Raw genomic sequence first — 17,891 nt, 5'->3', positions numbered from 1 at the left:
GGCATAGGGGGAGTCCGGTTGAGTTCAATGACCATCCAGTCCTCCGACCGCAAACCCCTGCTGCAAGTTCACCTCCGCCTCTCTGACTCAACTCACACCCTGGCTGCTCTGGTGGATTCTGGCGCCGAAGCCAACATAATGGACATCAAGCTGGCACGCCAACTGGGACTGGAGAACCTCCGTTTGACACCTCCTATTCCTGCCCGGGCACTGGACGGACACTTACTCGGATCGGTCACTCATGTCACGGCCCCGGTCTCGATGGGTCTGTCCGGAAACCATCAAGAAACTATCCAGTTTCACCTGCTCCCCTCTCCAGGCCAACCCCTCATCCTGGGTTACCCATGGCTCCGCCGGCACAACCCTCAGCTCGACTGGGTGACCGGGGTGATCAGGGAGTGGGGAGAGGACTGCCACCGAACCTGCCTGCTTGCTGCCGCACTACCCCCTCGGCCAGTACCTACTAACTCCGCTCCTGACCTCTCCAATGTCCCAGAATGCTACCATGGTCTCAGAGAGGTGTTTAACAAAGCAAGAGCCACATCTCTGCCCCCTCACCGACCGTACGACTGTGCCATCGACCTCCTCCCTGGAACAGCCCCTCCAAAGGGTCGTCTTTATTCGTTGTCTGCTCCTGAAAGAAAGTCCATGGAGGACTACATCAATGGCTCTCTGTCCGCAGGATTAATCCGTTCATCTTCATCTCCTGCTGGTGCTGGCTTCTTCTTTGTGGGGAAGAAGGACGGATCTCTTCGCCCCTGCATCGACTACAGGGGACTCAACGACATCACAGTGAAGAACCGTTACCCTCTGCCTCTGCTCACCTCTGCTTTTGAGTTGCTCCAGGGAGCCACTGTTTTTACCAAGTTGGATCTCAGAAACGCTTACCACCTAGTGCGGATCCGGGAGGGAGATGAATGGAAAACCGCATTCAATACACCAACAGGCCACTACGAGTATCTGGTTATGCCTTTTGGCCTCACCAATGCTCCTGCTGTGTTCCAGGCTCTAGTGAATGATGTACTGCGGGACATGTTAAACAAGTTTGTCTTCGTTTACCTGGATGACATCTTAATCTACTCCAGAAACCTGTCTGAACACACCCGCCATGTCCAGCAAGTCCTTCATCGTCTTCTGGAGAATTCCCTCTACGCCAAGGCAGAGAAATGTGAGTTTCACGTCAAGACAGTGGCCTTCCTGGGGTACATAGTGGCAGAGGGAAGTATCCAAATGGATCCTGCCAAAGTATCAGCAGTCACTTCATGGCCAGTTCCGGAGAACAGAAAGAAGCTGCAACAGTTTCTGGGGTTTGCTAACTTCTATAGAAAGTTTATCCGGAACTACAGTACCGTTGCTGCCCCTCTCACTGCTCTAACCAGCACCAAGCAACCCTTCACCTGGACCCCAGCAGCCGACAAAGCCTTCAGTACCCTCAAGGTGAGGTTCACCTCCGCTCCCATCCTCCAGATGCCTGATGTGGACCGGCAATTCATTGTGGAGGTGGACGCCTCGGATGTGGGAGTTGGTGCTGTGATTTCTCAGTGGGCTGCGGAGGATAGGAAGCTCCATCCCTGTGCCTTTTTCTCACGTCGGTTGTCCCCCTCTGAGTGCAATTACGACATAGGGAACCGTGAGCTGCTGGCTGTGAAGCTTGCCTTGGAGGAGTGGCGTCACTGGCTGGAGGGGTCCACCATTCCATTTCTCGTTTGGACCGATCATAAGAACTTGGAGTACATCCGCACGGCCAAACGGTTGAACTCCAGGCAGTCCCGCTGGGCCCTGTTCTTCACCAGGTTTAATTTCACTCTGTCATACCGGCCTGGATCACGCAACACCAAGCCAGACGCCCTCTCCCGTCAATTCCAGAAGGATGACACCCCCTCCAAGGACCCTGTGTCGATTCTGCCAAGTCCCTGCATCGTTGCAGCTCTGACCTGGGCTGTTGAGGAACAGGTGCTGGAGGCTCTCCGTAACCAGCCAGGTCCCAGCACTTGCCCAGCTGACCGCCTTTTTGTCCCCGAAGACCTGAGGTCCCAGGTCGTTCAGTGGGGACATGACTCCCGCCTAGCTTGTCACCCTGGCTCCACCCGCACTTACAACCTGCTCGCCCAGAGGTTCTGGTGGCCCTCTCTGAGAAAGGATGTACGGGAATTCGTCCAAGCCTGCCCCATCTGCAACCAACACAAGTCGTCCTGCCAGCCCCCAGCCGGATTGCTGCAGCCCCTGCCTGTGCCCAGACGTCCCTGGTCTCACATCGCCCTTGACTTTGTCACGGGGCTGCCCCCTTCAAGTGGCATGACCGTCATTCTCACCATAGTTGACCGTTTCAGCAAGATGGCACACTTCATTCCCCTCCCCAAGCTCCCAACCGCCAAGGAGACCGCCCAGGTGGTCCTGGAACACGTCTTCCGGATCCACGGACTGCCAAAGGATGTAGTTTCTGACCGTGGTCCACAATTCTCCTCCGCTTTTTGGAAGGAGTTCTGTCACCTGCTGGGAGCCACAGTCAGTCTGACTTCCGGATTCCATCCCCAATCCAATGGGCAGTCAGAGCGGGCTAATCAGGAGCTCGAGAAGGCACTGCGATGCATGACTTCACGCAACCCCCACTCCTGGTCGCAGCAATTGACATGGGTGGAGTACGCACACAATTCTCTGACCTGCTCTGCCATCGGTATGTCCCCTTTCCAATGTGTTTATGGATACCAGCCTCCTCTATTTGCCAGCCAGGAAGAGGAGGTTACTTGCCCATCTGCACTTGCTTTTGCCCGTCGATGTCGCCGCACCTGGTCACAAGCCCGAGCCACACTCCTCAGATCCGTTGCCAGCTACACTACCGGGGCCAACCGTCGGAGAATTCCTGCTCCCACCTACCATGTTGGTCAAAGGGTGTGGTTGTCATCGAAGAACCTGCCACTCAGGGTGGAGTCGCAGAAGCTGGCACCTCGGTTCATTGGCCCATTCCCTATCATAAGAGTGATTAGCCCAACTGCTGTCCGGCTCCAACTGCCTAATTCCCTGAGGGTGCACCCCACTTTCCATGTGTCTAAGATTAAGCCCATCCATGAGAGTCCGCTGGTCCCTGCTGCGCCTTGTCCTCCTCCTCCACGGCTCGTCGATGGTGGTCTGGTTTACACCGTCCGCCGCCTGCTTCGGTCCAGACGGAGGGGTAGGGGTCTCCAGTACCTCATTGACTGGGAGGGCTATGGACCTGAGGAAAGGACCTGGGTGCCAGCTAGTCGGATTGTGGATAGGACTCTCATCACCGCTTTCCACCAACGGCATCCTGATCAACCTGCAATCCGTAGGGGCCGCCCCAGAGGGGTCCCTAACCGTCCTGCCCGCTCGGCTTCCTGTCCTGTGCCTGATCCTGTCTCGGGACCTGTCCCATCTCCCGACCACGGCCCTCCGGCTTCCTCCGAGGATGAGGACGTTCACTCGGACCGTTCGGAGGAGTTCTAGCCCTCCTCCGGCTCCCCTCCTCCCGCCCGGCGTGGTGTTGCTCTTGGGACTTCTGGGGCCGTCCCTTGGGGGGGGGGTTCTGTCATGAGCCTCTCACTCCACCGGGTTACCACCTTAATTTTCTTCCACTCTGCTCACCACTCTCTCTACTCAGCCTAACTAGCTCCACCTGTCCCTGCTCTGCTCTGCTCTAATTACTCTGCCAGCTGCGCTGCATTACCCACTACCTCTCCCAGTATTTAAGGCCCTGTCTTTCAGCTCTCCGGTGTCAGATCGTCTGCAAAGCTCACACCCGGAACCTGTTTGCTCGCGCTTCTGGCTCACCCTGGTTTTGTGACCCCGGACCTGCCTGATTTTTGGATACTCTTCTGCCCCAGGAGATCCAGACCTGCTTCTGCCAATACGACTCCTGACTACTCTTCAATCCCGGTAACTCTGACCAGCCTTCTGCCTTGCTACTACGTATTTTGGAATTCCCTTGAACTGTACTGCTGCCTTGTTTCATTCCGCCCTGTTGTGTCTGTGTCTCCCCCCCCCAGGACTTCTGGACCACCCACCACCGGCTTCATAGGACGCATCGCTGCCACTGGGGGGGGCACAGACCCAGCACATTGGACGGGATCCCTGTTACCCCTGGAGCCTTCATTCACTCCCTACTTCCCTTTTCCCTTAAGTTTTAATAAACTTTCTGGTGTGACGCAATTGTGGTCCTCTGGTCGTCTGTCTGAACCGTGACAGATATAGTCTGGTTCTTCAGTTCTAATACATGTCAAGTTAATGGTTGTTTCCCTTCTTCCATTCAGGTTTCAGACTGGCCTTCAACTATCTGAAGGTCAGGGAGTACAACGAGGCCATAGAGGTTTGTCACAAGGTCTGTACTGTGGATGATACATTACTACTGTAGCCTGATCCCAGATCTGTCTATATTACTACTGTAGCCTGATCCCAGATCTGTCTATATTACTACTGTAGCCTGGTCCCAGATCTGTCTATATTACTACTGGTCCCAGATCTGTCTATATTACTACTGGTCCCAGATCTGTCTATATTACTACTGGTCCCAGATCTGTCTATATTACTACTGTAGCCTGATCCCAGATCTGTCTATATTACTACTGTAGCCTGGTCCCAGATCTGTCTATATTACTACTGGTCCCAGATCTGTCTGTATTACTACTGTAGCCTGATCCCAGATCTGTCTATATTACTACTGTAGCCTGGTCCCAGATCTGTCTATATTACTACTGGTCCCAGATCTGTCTATATTACTACTGTAGCCTGGTCCCAGATCTGTCTATATTACTACTGTAGCCTGGTCCCAGATCTGTCTATATTACTACTGTAGCCTGGTCCCAGATCTGTCTATATTACTACTGTAGCCTGGTCCCAGATCTGTCTATATTACTACTGGTCCCAGATCTGTCTATATTACTACTGGTCCCAGATCTGTCTATATTACTACTGTAGCCTGGTCCCAGATCTGTCTATATTACTACTGTAGCCTGGTCCCAGATCTGTCTATATTACTACTGTAGCCTGGTCCCAGATCTGTCTATATTACTACTGGTCCCAGATCTGTCTATATTACTACTGGTCCCAGATCTGTCTATATTACTACTGGTCCCAGATCTGTCTATATTACTACTGGTCCCAGATCTGTCTATATTACTACTGGTCCCAGATCTGTCTATATTACTACTGGTCCCAGATCTGTCTATATTACTACTGGTCCCAGATCTGTCTATATTACTACTGTAGCCTGGTCCCAGATCTGTCTATATTACTACTGGTCCCAGATCTGTCTATATTACTACTGTAGCCTGGTCCGTACGGCCCAGTACATCACTGGGGCAAAGCTTCCTGCCATCCAGGACCTCTATACCAGGCGGTGTCAGAGGAAGGCCCTCAAAATTGTCAAAGACTCCAGCCACCCTAGTCATAGACTGTTCTCTCTGCTACCGCACGGCAAGCGGTACCGGAGTGCCAAGTCTAGGTCCAAAAGACTTCTCAACAGCTTTTACCCCCAAGCCATAAGACTCCTGAACAGCTAATCATGGCTACCCGGACTATTTGCACTGCCCCCCCACCCCATCCTTTTTACGCTGCTGCTACTCTGTTAAGTATTTATGCATAGTCACTTTAACTCTACCCACATGTACATATTACTTCAACTATCTCAACTAGCCGGTGCCCCCGCACATTGACTATGCAACGGTACCCCCCTGTATATATAGCCTCCCTACTGTCACTTTATTTTACTGTATATATAGCCTCCCTACTGTCACTTTATTTTACTTCTGCTCTTTTTTTCTCAACACTTTTTTGTTGTTGTTTTATTCTTACTTTTTTGTTTAAAATAAATGCACTGTTGGTTAAGGGCTGTAAGTAAGCATTTCACTGTAATGTCTGCACCTGTTGTATTCGGCGCATGTGACCAATAAAATTTGATTTGATTTGATTTGGTCCCAGATCTGTCTATATTACTACTGGTCCCAGATCTGTCTATATTACTACTGGTCCCAGATCTGTCTATATTACTACTGGTCCCAGATCTGTCTATATTACTACTGGTCCCAGATCTGTCTATATTACTACTGTAGCCTGGTCCCAGATCTGTCTATATTACTACTGGTCCCAGATCTGTCTATATTACTACTGTAGCCTGGTCCCAGATCTGTCTATATTACTACTGTAGCCTGGTCCCAGATCTGTCTATATTACTACTGGTCCCAGATCTGTCTATATTACTACTGTAGCCTGATCCCAGATCTGTCTATATTACTACTGGTCCCAGATCTGTCTATATTACTACTGTAGCCTGGTCCCAGATCTGTCTATATTACTACTGTAGCCTGGTCCCAGATCTGTCTATATTACTACTGGTCCCAGATCTGTCTATATTACTACTGTAGCCTGGTCCCAGATCTGTCTATATTACTACTGTAGCCTGATCCCAGATCTGTCTATATTACTACTGGTCCCAGATCTGTCTATATTACTACTGGTCCCAGATCTGTCTATATTACTACTGGTCCCAGATCTGTGTATATTACTACTGGTCCCAGATCTGTCTATATTACTACTGTAGCCTGGTCCCAGATCTTTCTATATTACTACTGGTCCCAGATCTGTCTATATTACTACTGGTCCCAGATCTGTCTATATTACTACTGTAGCCTGATCCCAGATCTGTCTATATTACTACTGTAGCCTGGTCCCAGATCTGTCTATATTACTACTGTAGCCTGGTCCCAGATCTGTCTATATTACTACTGTAGCCTGATCCCAGATCTGTCTATATTACTACTGTAACCTGGTCCCAGATCTGTCTATATTACTACTGGTCCCAGATCTGTCTATATTACTACTGGTCCCAGATCTGTCTATATTACTACTGTAGCCTGATCCCAGATCTGTCTATATTACTACTGGTCCCAGATCTGTCTATATTACTACTGTAGCCTGGTCCCAGATCTGTCTATATTACTACTGATCCCAGATCTGTCTATATTACTACTGGTCCCAGATCTGTCTATATTACTACTGTAGCCTGGTCCCAGATCTGTCTATATTACTACTGGTCCCAGATCTGTCTATATTACTACTGGTCCCAGATCTGTCTATATTACTACTGTAGCCTGATCCCAGATCTGTCTATATTACTACTGTAGCCTGATCCCAGATCTGTCTGTATTACTACTGTAGCCTGGTCCCAGATCTGTCTATATTACTACTGTAGCCTGGTCCCAGATCTGTCTATATTACTACTGTAGCCTGGTCCCAGATCTGTCTATATTACTACTGGTCCCAGATCTGTCTATATTACTACTGTAGCCTGGTCCCAGATCTGTCTATATTACTACTGGTCCCAGATCTGTCTATATTACTACTGGTCCCAGATCTGTCTATATTACTACTGGTCCCAGATCTGTCTATATTACTACTGGTCCCAGATCTGTCTATATTACTACTGGTCCCAGATCTGTCTATATTACTACTGGTCCCAGATCTGTCTATATTACTACTGGTCCCAGATCTGTCTATATTACTACTGTAGCCTGGTCCGTACGGCCCAGTACATCACTGGGGCAAAGCTTCCTGCCATCCAGGACCTCTATACCAGGCGGTGTCAGAGGAAGGCCCTCAAAATTGTCAAAGACTCCAGCCACCCTAGTCATAGACTGTTCTCTCTGCTACCGCACGGCAAGCGGTACCGGAGTGCCAAGTCTAGGTCCAAAAGACTTCTCAACAGCTTTTACCCCCAAGCCATAAGACTCCTGAACAGCTAATCATGGCTACCCGGACTATTTGCACTGCCCCCCCACCCCATCCTTTTTACGCTGCTGCTACTCTGTTAAGTATTTATGCATAGTCACTTTAACTCTACCCACATGTACATATTACTTCAACTATCTCAACTAGCCGGTGCCCCCGCACATTGACTATGCAACGGTACCCCCCTGTATATATAGCCTCCCTACTGTCACTTTATTTTACTGTATATATAGCCTCCCTACTGTCACTTTATTTTACTTCTGCTCTTTTTTTCTCAACACTTTTTTGTTGTTGTTTTATTCTTACTTTTTTGTTTAAAATAAATGCACTGTTGGTTAAGGGCTGTAAGTAAGCATTTCACTGTAATGTCTGCACCTGTTGTATTCGGCGCATGTGACCAATAAAATTTGATTTGATTTGATTTGATTTGGTCCCAGATCTGTCTATATTACTACTGTAGCCTGGTCCCAGATCTGTCTATATTACTACTGGTCCCAGATCTGTCTATATTACTACTGGTCCCAGATCTGTCTATATTACTACTGTAGCCTGGTCCCAGATCTGTCTATATTACTACTGTAGCCTGATCCCAGATCTGTCTATATTACTACTGGTCCCAGATCTGTCTATATTACTACTGTAGCCTGGTCCCAGATCTGTCTATATTACTACTGTAGCCTGATCCCAGATCTGTGTATATTACTACTGGTCCCAGATCTGTCTATATTACTACTGTAGCCTGGTCCCAGATCTTTCTATATTACTACTGGTCCCAGATCTGTCTGTATTACTACTGGTCCCAGATCTGTCTATATTACTACTGGTCCCAGATCTGTCTGTATTACTACTGGTCCCAGATCTGTCTATATTACTACTGTAGCCTGATCCCAGATCTGTCTATATTACTACTGTAGCCTGGTCCCAGATCTGTCTATATTACTACTGGTCCCAGATCTGTCTATATTACTACTGGTCCCAGATCTGTCTATATTACTACTGTAGCCTGATCCCAGATCTTTCTATATTACTACTGGTCCCAGATCTGTCTATATTACTACTGTAGCCTGATCCCAGATCTTTCTATATTACTACTGTAGCCTGATCCCAGATCTGTCTATATTACTACTGGTCCCAGATCTGTCTATATTACTACTGTAGCCTGGTCCCAGATCTGTCTATATTACTACTGTAGCCTGATCCCAGATCTGTCTATATTACTACTGGTCCCAGATCTGTCTATATTACTACTGTAGCCTGATCCCAGATCTTTCTATATTACTACTGTAGCCTGGTCCCAGATCTGTCTATATTACTACTGGTCCCAGATCTGTCTATATTACTACTGGTCCCAGATCTGTCTATATTACTACTGGTCCCAGATCTGTCTATATTACTACTGGTCCCAGATCTGTCTATATTACTACTGTAGCCTGGTCCCAGATCTTTCTATATTACTACTGGTCCCAGATCTGTCTATATTACTACTGTAGCCTGGTCCCAGATCTGTCTATATTACTACTGGTCCCAGATCTGTCTATATTACTACTGTAGCCTGATCCCAGATGTGTCTATATTACTACTGGTCCCAGATCTGTCTATATTACTACTGTAGCCTGGTCCCAGATCTGTCTATATTACTACTGTAGCCTGGTCCCAGATCTGTCTATATTACTACTGGTCCCAGATCTGTCTATATTACTACTGGTCCCAGATCTGTCTATATTACTACTGTAGCCTGGTCCCAGATCTGTCTATATTACTACTGGTCCCAGATCTGTCTATATTACTACTGGTCCCAGATCTGTCTTTATTACTACTGGTCCCAGATCTGTCTATATTACTACTGTAGCCTGGTCCCAGATCTGTCTATATTACTACTGGTCCCAGATCTGTCTATATTACTACTGTAGCCTGGTCCCAGATCTGTCTATATTACTACTGGTCCCAGATCTGTCTATATTACTACTGTAGCCTGATCCCAGATCTGTCTATATTACTACTGTAGCCTGATCCCAGATCTGTCTATATTACTACTGTAGCCTGGTCCCAGATCTGTCTATATTACTACTGTAGCTGGTCCCAGATCTGTCTATATTACTACTGGTCCCAGATCTGTCTATATTACTACTGGTCCCAGATCTGTCTATATTACTACTGGTCCCAGATCTGTCTATATTACTACTGTAGCCTGGTCCCAGATCTGTCTATATTACTACTGGTCCCAGATCTGTCTATATTACTACTGGTCCCAGATCTGTCTATATTACTACTGTAGCCTGGTCCCAGATCTGTCTATATTACTACTGGTCCCAGATCTGTCTATATTACTACTGTAGCCTGATCCCAGATCTGTCTATATTACTACTGTAGCCTGATCCCAGATCTGTCTATATTACTACTGTAACCTGATCCCAGATCTGTCTATATTACTACTGGTCCCAGATCTGTCTATATTACTACTGTAGCCTGATCCCAGATCTGTCTATATTACTACTGTAGCCTGGTCCCAGATCTGTCTATATTACTACTGGTCCCAGATCTGTCTATATTATTACTGGTCCCAGATCTGTCTATATTACTACTGTAGCCTGATCCCAGATCTGTCTATATTACTACTGGTCCCAGATCTGTCTATATTACTACTGGTCCCAGATCTGTCTATATTACTACTGTAGCCTGGTCCCAGATCTTTCTATATTACTACTGGTCCCAGATCTGTCTATATTACTACTGGTCCCAGATCTGTCTATATTACTACTGTAGCCTGATCCCAGATCTGTCTATATTACTACTGTAGCCTGATCCCAGATCTGTCTATATTACTACTGTAGCCTGGTCCCAGATCTGTCTATATTACTACTGTAGCTGGTCCCAGATCTGTCTATATTACTACTGGTCCCAGATCTGTCTATATTACTACTGGTCCCAGATCTGTCTATATTACTACTGTAGCCTGATCCCAGATCTGTCTATATTACTACTGTAGCCTGATCCCAGATCTGTCTATATTACTACTGTAGCCTGGTCCCAGATCTGTCTATATTACTACTGTAGCCTGGTCCCAGATCTGTCTATATTACTACTGGTCCCAGATCTGTCTATATTACTACTGGTCCCAGATCTGTCTATATTACTACTGTAGCCTGGTCCCAGATCTGTCTATATTACTACTGTAACCTGGTCCCAGATCTGTCTATATTACTACTGGTCCCAGATCTGTCTATATTACTACTGTAGCCTGATCCCAGATCTGTCTATATTACTACTGTAACCTGATCCCAGATCTGTCTATATTACTACTGTAACCTGATCCCAGATCTGTCTATATTACTACTGTAACCTGATCCCAGATCTGTCTATATTACTACTGTAACCTGATCCCAGATCTGTCTATATTACTACTGTAACCTGATCCCAGATCTGTCTATATTACTACTGTAGCCTGGTCCCAGATCTGTCTATATTACTACTGGTCCCAGATCTGTCTATATTACTACTGTAGCCTGATCCCAGATCTGTCTATATTACTACTGTAGCCTGGTCCCAGATCTGTCTATATTACTACTGTAGCCTGGTCCCAGATCTGTCTATATTACTACTGGTCCCAGATCTGTCTATATTACTACTGGTCCCAGATCTGTCTATATTACTACTGTAGCCTGGTCCCAGATCTGTCTATATTACTACTGTAACCTGGTCCCAGATCTGTCTATATTACTACTGGTCCCAGATCTGTCTATATTACTACTGTAGCCTGATCCCAGATCTGTCTATATTACTACTGTAGCCTGGTCCCAGATCTGTCTATATTACTACTGGTCCCAGATCTGTCTATATTACTACTGTAGCCTGGTCCCAGATCTGTCTATATTACTACTGTAACCTGGTCCCAGATCTGTCTATATTACTACTGGTCCCAGATCTGTCTATATTACTACTGTAGCCTGATCCCAGATCTGTCTATATTACTACTGGTCCCAGATCTGTCTATATTACTACTGTAGCCTGATCCCAGATCTGTCTATATTACTACTGTAACCTGATCCCAGATCTGTCTATATTACTACTGTAACCTGATCCCAGATCTGTCTATATTACTACTGTAACCTGATCCCAGATCTGTCTATATTACTACTGTAACCTGATCCCAGATCTGTCTATATTACTACTGTAACCTGATCCCAGATCTGTCTATATTACTACTGTAGCCTGGTCCCAGATCTGTCTATATTACTACTGGTCCCAGATCTGTCTATATTACTACTGGTCCCAGATCTGTCTATATTACTACTGTAGCCTGATCCCAGATCTGTCTATATTACTACTGTAGCCTGGTCCCAGATCTGTCTATATTACTACTGTAGCCTGGTCCCAGATCTGTCTATATTACTACTGGTCCCAGATCTGTCTATATTACTACTGGTCCCAGATCTGTCTATATTACTACTGTAGCCTGGTCCCAGATCTGTCTATATTACTACTGTAACCTGGTCCCAGATCTGTCTATATTACTACTGGTCCCAGATCTGTCTATATTACTACTGTAGCCTGATCCCAGATCTGTCTATATTACTACTGTAGCCTGGTCCCAGATCTGTCTATATTACTACTGGTCCCAGATCTGTCTATATTACTACTGTAGCCTGGTCCCAGATCTGTCTATATTACTACTGTAACCTGGTCCCAGATCTGTCTATATTACTACTGGTCCCAGATCTGTCTATATTACTACTGTAGCCTGATCCCAGATCTGTCTATATTACTACTGGTCCCAGATCTGTCTATATTACTACTGTAGCCTGATCCCAGATCTGTCTATATTACTACTGTAGCCTGGTCCCAGATCTGTCTATATTACTACTGGTCCCAGATCTGTCTATATTACTACTGTAGCCTGATCCCAGATCTGTCTATATTACTACTGTAGCCTGGTCCCAGATCTGTCTATATTACTACTGGTCCCAGATCTGTCTATATTACTACTGTAGCCTGGTCCCAGATCTGTCTATATTACTACTGGTCCCAGATCTGTCTATATTACTACTGGTCCCAGATCTGTCTATATTACTACTGGTCCCAGATCTGTCTATATTACTACTGTAGCCTGATCCCAGATCTGTCTATATTACTACTGTAACCTGATCCCAGATCTGTCTATATTACTACTGTAACCTGATCCCAGATCTGTCTATATTACTACTGTAACCTGATCCCAGATCTGTCTATATTACTACTGTAACCTGATCCCAGATCTGTCTATATTACTACTGTAGCCTGGTCCCAGATCTGTCTATATTACTACTGGTCCCAGATCTGTCTATATTACTACTGGTCCCAGATCTGTCTATATTACTACTGTAGCCTGATCCCAGATCTGTCTATATTACTACTGTAGCCTGGTCCCAGATCTGTCTATATTACTACTGTAGCCTGGTCCCAGATCTGTCTATATTACTACTGGTCCCAGATCTGTCTATATTACTACTGGTCCCAGATCTGTCTATATTACTACTGTAGCCTGGTCCCAGATCTGTCTATATTACTACTGTAACCTGGTCCCAGATCTGTCTATATTACTACTGGTCCCAGATCTGTCTATATTACTACTGTAGCCTGATCCCAGATCTGTCTATATTACTACTGTAGCCTGGTCCCAGATCTGTCTATATTACTACTGGTCCCAGATCTGTCTATATTACTACTGTAGCCTGGTCCCAGATCTGTCTATATTACTACTGTAACCTGGTCCCAGATCTGTCTATATTACTACTGGTCCCAGATCTGTCTATATTACTACTGTAGCCTGATCCCAGATCTGTCTATATTACTACTGGTCCCAGATCTGTCTATATTACTACTGTAGCCTGATCCCAGATCTGTCTATATTACTACTGTAGCCTGGTCCCAGATCTGTCTATATTACTACTGTAGCCTGATCCCAGATCTGTCTATATTACTACTGGTCCCAGATCTGTCTATATTACTACTGTAGCCTGATCCCAGATCTGTCTATATTACTACTGGTCCCAGATCTGTCTATATTACTACTGTAGCTGGTCCCAGATCTGTCTATATTACTACTGGTCCCAGATCTGTCTATATTACTACTGTAGCCTGATCCCAGATCTGTCTATATTACTACTGTAGCCTGGTCCCAGATCTGTCTATATTACTACTGGTCCCAGATCTGTCTATATTACTACTGTAGCCTGGTCCCAGATCTGTCTATATTACTACTGGTCCCAGATCTGTCTATATTACTACTGGTCCCAGATCTGTCTATATTACTACTGGTCCCAGATCTGTCTATATTACTACTGTAGCCTGATCCCAGATCTGTCTATATTACTACGGTAGCCTGGTCCCAGATCTGTCTATATTACTACTGGTCCCAGATCTGTCTATATTACTACTGTAGCCTGGTCCCAGATCTGTCTATATTACTACTGTAGCTGGTCCCAGATCTGTCTATATTACTACTGGTCCCAGATCTGTCTATATTACTACTGTAGCCTGGTCCCAGATCTGTCTATATTACTACTGGTCCCAGATCTGTCTATATTACTACTGGTCCCAGATCTGTCTATATTACTACTGTAGCCTGATCCCAGATCTGTCTATATTACTACTGTAGCCTGGTCCCAGATCTGTCTATATTACTACTGGTCCCAGATCTGTCTATATTACTACTGTAGCCTGGTCCCAGATCTGTCTATATTACTACTGTAGCTGGTCCCAGATCTGTCTATATTACTACTGGTCCCAGATCTGTCTATATTACTACTGTAGCCTGGTCCCAGATCTGTCTATATTACTACTGGTCCCAGATCTGTCTATATTACTACTGTAGCCTGATCCCAGATCTGTCTATATTACTACTGTAGCTGGTCCCAGATCTGTCTATATTACTACTGGTCCCAGATCTGTCTATATTACTACTGTAGCCTGATCCCAGATCTGTCTATATTACTACTGTAACCTGGATCAGTCTGCAAGACAGATCTGGGACCCAGGCTATCACTACCGAACATATTGGAAAGGATTTAGTGGAGTGCCTTAGTTTAGAGCAGGGGTGTCAAACGTCCGGCCCGCGGGCCGAATCAGGCCCGCAAACGGGTTTAATCCGGCCCGCGAGATGATTTTGAAAAAAAATAATAATAATAATAATTATAATTTTGTAAAGTATAAAAATGCGCTGCAATTTTTCAATAAAATAAACTGCTGTTCCAATTGCGTCCACTGGATGGCGCAATAGCAATTGTGTTAAGCAAGCAAACTGTTTATACCGGGGCAGAGCAAGTAGGTCAAGCACGTGCAGCCAATGAGCTACTTTGTTTTGCCCGCGATATTTATTACGGCTTCTACTTTTAACATTATGTGCTTTGGCACCCTCATTGCCCCAATATGTCTCTGTCAAAAAAGAGAAAAGTGGACGCAGAGTGCAGAGTGTTCCAAGAAAAATGGTCATCCTATTTATTCACGGAATTGAATGGGAAAGCTGTATGTTTGGTGTGTTCAGAGCATGTTGCAGTGCTGAAAGAATATAACCTTCGTCGCCACTATGTGAGTCTTCATGCCGACAAATATGACAACTTTCAAGGACAGTGGAGATGAGAGAAGGTGAATGAACTGTTGGCGGGTCTGAAGAAACAGCAGTCTGTGTTTACTCACAGCCGAGACATCAGTGACGCTACAGTGAAAGCTAGCTACCTCATTGCTAATGAAATCGCAGTGGCTTCAAAACCATTTAGTGAGGGTGAATTTGTAAAAACATGCATGATGAAGGCAGCGGAGATTGTGTGCCCTGAAAAGCGGCAGGCTTTTGCAAATATCAGCCTGACAAGAAACACAGTTGCAGACAGGATTTCCGATCTTTCAGTGGATTTGGACAGCCAGTTGAAGCAAAAAGTAAAGTCATTTATTGCGTTTTCGGTTGCAATTGATGAAAGCACGGACATTACAGATGTTGCACAACTGGCCATTTTCATCCGCGGAGTTGATGACACATTGACCGTCACCGAGGAGTTCATGGAGTTGGTGCCGATGACAGATACAACGACAGCAGCTGATATTTTTACCGCACTCGTCGGCGCGCTGGACAGGGTCGGAGTGGACTGGTCCCGCGCTGTCAGCCTGGCTACAGATGGTGCGCCCTCAATGATCGGGAAAAAAGCAGGCGTTGTGACAAAGTTCAGAGAGAAAGTGCAATCTGCAAATGGAGGATGTGATTTTTTGACTTTTCACTGTATTTTGCACCAGGAGGCTTTGTGTTGCAAGTCATTAAAGATGGATAACGTCATGAAGGTGGTCATCCAAACTGTTAATTTAATCCGATCCAGAAGCCTGAATCACCGTCAGTTTGACAGCCTTCTCAGAGAGAAAGACCACATCTATGGCCTGCCATACCACACTGAGGTAAGATGGTTAAGCCGAGGTGCTGTGCTGAGGCGTTTCTTTGATTTACGAGAAGAAATTGAACAGTTCATGGAAGAAAAGGGCAAACCAGTGTTAGAATTTAATTCCGCAGAATGGATGCAGGACCTTGCATTTATGGTGGATGTTACAGAGCACCTGAATAACTTGAACAAACAGCTGCAAGGGCGCAACAAAGTTGTCACGCAGTATTATGACAGCATACGTTCTTTCAAGTTGAAGCTGTCATTGTGGGAGACGCAACTTGCCGGTGGTGATGCAGCTCACTTCCCCTGTCTGAAAAATGTGTGCGCGACCAAACATGTGGCAGACATGAAGCGGTTCAAAGATAAAATAACGGGACTGTTACGGGAGTTTGAGCAACGCTTTCAGATTTATGTTTATATGTTTTTATGTTGATGTGCTATTGTTTTTAATTGATTTTATTTTATTTGTATATTTAACCTATTCTTGACGCTGTGGTTCTTGCACTTGTTTGGGGAACAGGATTTCATTATTTTTATCTACATTTCTGCCTGAGAAATGACACCCTGATATAGTTCTGTGATCTGTGAAACAGTTATGTTAATCACTGAGGCATTGTGTGTTTGTGTGTTCTTTTTCTTTAGAATTTTCAAATAAACTTGACGTGTTTTATGATTAATAGTGATGTTGTGCTTTTACTATTTTGGACACACTGTCCTCAGGCTCCAGCTTTATGTTGTATGTTGATCGTATTAAAACAAAGAAAACAATCTGAAGTTGTTGTTTTTAAGTTATATATACCATGATTTTTCCGGTCCGGCCCACTTGGGAATAGATTTTCCTCCATGTGGCCCCTGAGCTAAAATGAGTTTGACACCCCTGGTTTAGAGGATGAGGTTGATTGATTGATTAAGTATCAGTGTAGTGAGAGATAGTTGTCCTGACCTGCCTGTTCCCCATCAGGTCCTCACAGAGCACCCAGACTACCCTCTGATACAGACAGAGATCCGCTCTGCTCTCCGACCCTGAACCTCAGCCTGGGTCATGTGATTAACCCTCCATGGCTCTGACCACTAGTAACCTGTCAACATAGCACAAGGCCCCCTACTCCAATTAACTATGGGGAACTTTGTCTTTATCAAAACAAGTGCTTTGTTCTTTGCACAATATGTTCAAGATATACTGTACTGCACTTGAGATATGCAAATACTATGCAACTTTTATTAATAGTTGTTCTGTAATGTAAAATAGTCTGTTCGAATGTTAAATACAGTGCATTCAGAAAGTATTCAGACCCCTTGACTTTTAACACATTTTATTACGTTACAGCCTTATTCTAAAATGGATTAAATTGTTTTTTCCCCCTCAATCTACACACAATACCCCATAATGACAAAGGAAAAACAGGTTTGTAGCAAATGTATATAAAAAAAAAAAAAAGATATATATATATATATTACATTTACATAAGTATTCAGGCCCTTTACTCAGTACTTTGTTGAAGGACCTTTGGCAGCGATTACAGCCTCGAGTCTTCTTGGGTATGACGCTACAAGCTTGGCACACCTGTATTTGGGGAGTTTCTCCCATTCTTCTCTCTGCAGATCCTCTCAAGCTCTGTCAGGTTGGAGGGGGAGCGTCGCTGCACAGCTAATTTCAGGTCTCTCCAGAGATGTTTGATCGGGTTCAAGTCCAGGCTCTGGCTGGGCCACTCAAGGACATTCAGAGACTTGTCCCAAAGCTACTCCTGCGTTGTC

At 45.5% G+C, this 17,891-nt stretch overlaps 1 pseudogene across 1 annotated transcript in view; it reads left to right on the top strand.

Moving 5' to 3' along the window:
* Window positions 1-17,163, top strand: part of LOC311099741 (tetratricopeptide repeat protein 21A-like) — an 87,272-nt pseudogene extending 70,109 nt beyond the window's left edge. Inside the window, exons 27-28 of the transcript in view lie at window positions 4,266-4,333; window positions 17,098-17,163. The product of the transcript in view is annotated as a tetratricopeptide repeat protein 21A-like (transcript). The remainder of the gene's footprint in view (window positions 1-4,265; window positions 4,334-17,097) is intronic.
* The last annotated feature ends 728 nt before the right edge of the window (window positions 17,164-17,891 follow it).

Source organism: Coregonus lavaretus (assembly GCF_964263955.1).
Source record: "Coregonus lavaretus genome assembly, chromosome: 2".
Taxonomy (NCBI): Eukaryota; Metazoa; Chordata; class Actinopteri; order Salmoniformes; family Salmonidae; genus Coregonus; species Coregonus lavaretus.
This window is presented reverse-complemented; position numbering and strand designations above follow the sequence as displayed.